Below are 6630 nucleotides of genomic sequence, written 5' to 3' on the forward strand. Positions count from 1 at the left end.
AGTCTGGAAAGAATGCATAGCACTTCTGTTTATATTCACTTGGCCAAATCTCAATCATATGGATATACCTAACTAGAGCAGACACTTGAGATGTTCTAGCTGTGTTATCAGAAAGGAAGAGGAAATACAAATATTGGTGAATAATTGCAATTTGCTGTAAATGCAAATTGTAAGTCAAACCTTTCGGACTTACCTCAAGTAAGTAATCAATTTCATCTCGATACACAGTATACACCTACACACCCACAGAAGTTGTAAAACAGTATTTGTTCCTATTACATATTGAACCCATTGATATTTTCTATTCTGTCATATTTCACTTAAAAATGCTAGTTGTGCCACAATTAATTTCACAATCTGGCAGAGTAAAAAATGCTACTCTAGATTGTAAGCCTGAATATATTAATAACATCCCACTAATTTTTAGCAGAGATAGAGAATGAGGCCCCTCCTGTAATGATCAGGGTGTGGGGTACCTGAGAGCATTTGCTGGAAGTTCCTGTGATGAAAAAACCTGATAGATGGGTCGGGAGCAGCAGAACTCAGTGACACCACCTGTGCAGTGTAGGGTTCCACTTGGGATGAGACTCAGGATTCAACTGTTTCCCTTTCAACACAGCCACCCTGAAATGTAGTTAGAAATTAAAGAAGAATGAAACTAAACATAGATCCTTGATATTCAGGTGAATGTTTCTCCTTATCTCCTCCAACACGTGCAGGTTCTGAAACAGAATGCCATTCTCATTAGCTACACTTCATACTGTATCCCCTTGCCCCCATCAAGTGAGAAATTAGTATCTGATACTTCAGACACCATTCTAAGAAAGTGGCCATTGGCCAATGAAACTAAGAAAATTCCTCCTGTGGGGTGAATCATGAATATACATTTTTAATATTAGTATATTTATACTGTAGTGTAAATATGTAATCCTCCATAGTTCATTACACAGAACTTGCTTGATAGTACAGTGGTACTGAATTTCCACCTGGGAATTGAGGTATCGAGCCTTACTGTTAAGGGAAAACCAAAGCAGACATAATGAAAGCCTTCATATATATGTTTTCACCGCAGGCATAGAAATTCTAGGAGTTACCAAGTCACAGCTGCATCTCCAAATCATACACGCAAGTAAAAGGAATTGTACAGCATTTAGTCTGAGAATATTCTCTTCAAATTCTCCCTGCTCTCCCCGACTCCATCAACCAGTCTTAGAATGAAGTTTATCTTTCATAGTGTGGCTATTGTTTATTGTTTTGAACATTAAAGTAGCCTGGCTTTTAAAAAATAAGTAATCTGGCTCTATATGGATTGCTGGTTTTCTAATCTTTAGAAACCCAATTACAAAATTAGTTAATAGATGAGGGGCAACATAAAACAAAAACTTAATTGGCTTTATGTTAATGGCAGCTGTGTGTAATGAATATAAGTTAGCATTTGTTTAACAAAAATTCACTTTCAGGTATGTACTTAATGAGTAGCTGACATATCAATAGAAAGCAAGAGGCAAAATTTCAAGTGACTGAGGTGATCAGACCACATGAGACGATGAGCAGAGACCCTGAGACTTTTGTGATATACCTCATTATAGGCTCTGGTCACTGCAGTGTACCACTAGGCAAATGCTTAAGTTAGATCCCTCTGTTCTCTTTTCATATTGGATTTAATGCCACTGGCAAGAAATGTTTTAACCGTGCTAAAATCTGTCTCTCTTTAGGCTGACTTCACTTGGGCCCAGTTAACCTGCCACACATGGAATTTTGTTTTTATGATTACCAGCATTATATTCATAGCTGAACTGGCCCAATGAAAGTCTTCCCCAGACACCTATCCCACTAGAAAGAATGACATTGGACACAGTTGTCTTTATGAATGACATCACCATCATAATGAGAACTGTGGAGTCTTCAATTTAAGCAGAGAACCACACAGACCTACCTTCCCTTGCCTTTCAGAGTCTTCGTGGAAAAATAAAACCACCGTAAGGGGTAGCAGTTGATAATTAAAACTTTGAAACTTTGATAAGTTAATGGTATTATTTTACAAAGGATAAACAGATGTTAGCATGTGGCTTTATCAATGAGCCTTTCAAGTATCTAATTTAAGAAGTAAAAATATAAGTCTCTTATTAAAGTTTTATGTTATTATTTTATTATGCCCTTGCCCTCAAGTACCCACTCAATCATTTGTTCACTTATTCAACAAATATTTATAAAGCCTACCATGTGCCAGGCACTTTTCTGGGTACAGGTACACAAATCAAATAAAAATCCTTGCCCTCCAAGACCTTATACTTCAGAGGGCAATACATGAGTAAGTAAAACCAGATTTGAGGGAAGACAGAAGCTCAGTTTGGGTACAGTTAAAATTGAGTGGAGATGTCAAGTAGGCGGTTGACCATTTGAGTTTGCAGTTCAGGGGACGCTGTAGTATGCTTCCAGGCTTTTTCAATCCTCTCATGTATCGGGCAATAGAGTGAGCTATTATAAATTAGTAGTGGGGCAGCTGCCTCCTCAAAGACAGAGGGTCTAACCCCCAGTTAAAGGTCAGGTTTTCTTTTCATGAAGAATGATTATTATGCAGGATGCTTTTCTTAGAATTCGTCTTCATAGCTGGCCATACCCACCCAGTTGCATAATCATAAAATTCTCTTTTTCTGTAGTATCTACGATGATTAGGGGGTTTTGCTTCTGACCACAAGCCAACTTAGTATATATACTTCAGGTGTTGATATAAAGATCTATGACATACATAAGCTCAGGGCATAGCCTCTTTGTCCCATGGTGTGGTAATTATGCATAAATTCATGTGACATATTTCTGTAGGTTTTTGTCCACACTTCTGATAGAAATATAATTAGCACCCCACAACTTGTCAAGAAAAGTGTTCTGTTCTAAACTGAGCCAGTTAGGGCACCAAATGTGGGCATCTGAGTTGGCTGAGAATTCACACCCAGAAACATCAGAGAACCTGGGCTCAGCCCTTATGATAAACACAACACCAAGTGACTGCCCCACTATCTTGGAGAGTGGATTTTTTTCTTTTGTGTATGATAGGAGGTTGATGGATTGTGTCTGTTGCAGAGACACAAGGAGAGAAAGGTGACTCAAGTCCCAAAATAGCCCTTTTGAATGCATTAAGAGAAAGCATCTCTGACACAGACAGGAAGAAAAGGAAGAGGGGGCAGGAATCAGTGACAAAATGTTCACAGAGCATTGGTCACCAACATTGATTCATATTAAGTTATTGTCCTCTGCTGAGAATGGCATTGTCCTTTGCTTTTATTTTAAATTATGAACCCTCTAAAACTGCACAATTACCTGAAGATTAAATTGATTGTCCATTATCTGTATTTTAACAGTCCACTTGGTAAGTGTTTCCTACCATTTCTTCATCACTTCACACCCGGTTGGGGTTTGGAGTGGGTCTTCTGCATGGCTCTGTTTGATAATGTGGTGGTTATATATCTGGATTCTCTATAAAAGTAAGAACATCAGTATTGAAGTGAGACCTTTAAGTTTGCTTTAAATAGACAAACAATATCTGAAAGAAACTTTAACTGAAGAAATCCCATTCACAATAGTTGCAAAAGCCACTACATATATTAAATGAAACTCAATAAGAAATGTATAGAAAATATATGAAAAAAATTTCAAAACTAGCAAAGTACATAAAAGGAGGCAAAAATAGACAGGTAGACTCAATAATGTAAAGATGCAAGTTATTGAGGAAGTGGGGCCTCACGGAGGAGTTGGCGTGGATTCTCTGTTCAGATCGGCTTCACCATGTCGAAGGCTTCCTTTAAGATCACACTGATGTCGGACCTGCGGCTGCCCTACAAAGTACTTAGTGTTCCTGAAAGTACACGCTTCACAGTAGTCTTGAAGTCTGCAGCAGCAGAATTTAAAGTTCCTGCTGCAACGAGTGCAATTATTACCAATGACGGAATAGGAATAAATCCTGCACAGACTGCTGGAAATGTTTTTCTAAAACATGATTCAGAACTGAGAATTATTTCTAGAGACGGTGTTGAAACTTGTTAATATCTGCTACTTGGAGCATACAATTACCTTTCAGAATAAATATTGGTATTTTTTGTTGTTGTAAAATTGAAATCAGGCATTGAACATACTATGAAAACATGAAGAGTCAATGGAATAATGAAAAGTGACTTTTTGGTCCTTTCTTGCTGTTTAGACTCTTCATGTGAAGAGGCAATGCTTATGAATGGAGGGTACTAGCACCACAGAAGATCATACAGCCTTTGATTGCTACCTCGCAGCACAAACAGGTAGTTTGTTTGGGGTAAATGGATTATCCAACTGTGTTTTATAACTGGAGGATGCCTCTGAGAACATTTGGAAAATTAAAATTGACCGAATCTTACATGTTTATCTGAGTTAAAAATACAAAAGGATTATGGATAATAGATGGTAGTCTGGCTTGATAGCATTTGATTTTCAGACTCATAGTTTGATTCTTAATTATATAGTTATCATGAAATCAGTAGACACATCAGTGAATAGTTAGCTGTCTTTTTATTATTTAGTTTTAAGTTTCAAACCTCATGTGTCAGATAAATTTCAGTTTAATATCAAAGAAACAAAAATTGAATTTTTCAATCTAAACTTTATGTATATAAATTGATGTCCCATACCAAATTTAACAGTGCTCTTGCAGAATTCAATACTTGTAATGGTGGGAATTGACAATATAGTAGAAGGATCCTTTGCTGAGCTATGCATTCCTTTATCAATCTCTTTTAATATAACTTTTAAAACAGGAATCTTTAAGAAATCACTTTTTTCAAGGATAATATTTCTAAGCAACATTCAGGAAGAAAGTATTGTTGCAAAGAAGATGTGAAGATCAAAGCTCAAGGAAATGCTGATTGGAAATGCTGATGAGTTATACTTATTGAAGACCCAACTTTAAGGAAGGGCTAAGATTAGTCACCTAAGTGAATAAGAAGCCACGAAAGGCAAGATGGTTTCCATCTTGATTTCATCATTGACCCAAAGATCGTTCAACAGCAGGTTGTCTAATTTCCATGTATTTGCATAGTTTTGAGAGTCCCTCTGGAATTGATTTCTAGTTTTATTCCTCCATAGTCCAAGAAGGTAATTTATATAATTTTGATTTTTTTAAAATTTGTTGAGACTTGTTCTGTGGCCTAACATATAGTCTATCTTGGAAAATGTTCCATGTGCTGATGGGTAGAATGTATATTCTGCAATTTGAGGGTAGACTGTTCTGTAGATATCTGTTAGGTCTATCTGTTCTATAGTGCTGTTTAAATTCTTTCTTGATTCTCTGCTTCAGTGATCTAATTCCATCAGTGGAGTGTTGAAGTTTCCCACTGCTATTGATTGCTGTTTTTTACCTTCCTTAAGTCTAGTAGTATTTGTTTTATGAATCTGGGGGCTCTGGTGTTAGTTAGGTGCATATATATTTAGAAATGTTATATCTTCTTGTTGAATTGATCCCTTTATCATTATATAATGACCTTCTTTGTCTTTTTCTAAATTTAAAATCTGTTTTGTCTGATACAAGAATAGCTTCTCCTGCTCACTTTTGGTTCCCATTTGGATGAGATGTTTTTTCCACCTTTTTACCTTAAGTCTATGAGAATCTGTATGAGTTAAATGGGTTTCTTGGAAACAGCAGATATTTAGTATGTTTTTAAATCCATTCTGCCAATTTATATCTTTTCAGTGGGGTGTTCAGACAATTTATAGTCAATGTTAATATTGATATGTGTGATATTGCTCCAGTCATCATGTTGATTGTTACCTAGTTGCTTTGTATTCGCCTTTGTGTTGCTGCTGTTTTATAAGAGCTGTGAGTTTTTACTTTAAAGTGTTTTTATACTGTTGAGTATTGATCTCTCCTTTTGATATTTGGAATTTAAGTATTTCTTGTACCAATGGTCTAGTGATGACAAATTCCATCAGCATGTGCTTGTTTGGGAAAGACTTTATTTCTCCTTCATTTATGAAACTTTGTTTTGCAAGATACAAAATTCTTGGCTGATAGTTATTCTGTTTAAGAAGAGTCAAGATAGGACCCCATTCCCTTCTGGTTTGTAAGGTTTCTGCTAAGAAGTCTGCTGTTAGTCTGATGGGTCTTCCTTTGTAAGTTATTTGATATTTTCACCTCATGGTTCATAGGAGTTCCTCCTTCATGTTGACTTTGACCAGTCAGAAGACTATGTGTCTTGTTGATGTCTTTTTGCAATAAATCTCCCAGAAGTTCACTGAGCTTCTTGTATCTGGATATTTAAGTCGCTAGCAAGACCATGGAAGTTTTCCTCTATTAGTCCCTCAAATAGATTTTCCAAGATTTTTGCTGTTTCTTCTTCTCCCTCAGGGATACCTATAATTCCTATGTTTGGGCATTTTATATAATCCCATATTTCTCAAAGACTTTGTTCACTTCTTTTGATTCTTTTTTCTTTATTGTTGACTGACTGTGTTAATTCAAAAGACTTATCTTCAAGCTCTAAAATCTTTCCTCTGCTTGGTCTAGTCTATTGTTAAAACTTTCCACTGTTCTTTTGTATTTCCCTAAATCAATTTTTCATTTCCGTAAGTTCTGTTTGTTTGTGTTTTTATTTAAATGTATCTAGCTCT

The 6630-nt window shown here is 36.2% G+C and overlaps 1 pseudogene; it reads left to right on the top strand.

Annotated features, from left to right (window-relative positions):
- Positions 1-3783: 3783 nt before the first annotated feature.
- On the top strand, positions 3784-4041 carry LOC105809126 (annotated as a pseudogene).
- The last annotated feature ends 2589 nt before the right edge of the window (positions 4042-6630 follow it).

The sequence above is a fragment of the Propithecus coquereli genome, unplaced genomic scaffold (genome assembly GCF_000956105.1).
Source record: "Propithecus coquereli isolate 6110/MARCELLA unplaced genomic scaffold, Pcoq_1.0 Scaffold19, whole genome shotgun sequence".
Classification (NCBI taxonomy): domain Eukaryota; kingdom Metazoa; phylum Chordata; class Mammalia; order Primates; family Indriidae; genus Propithecus; species Propithecus coquereli.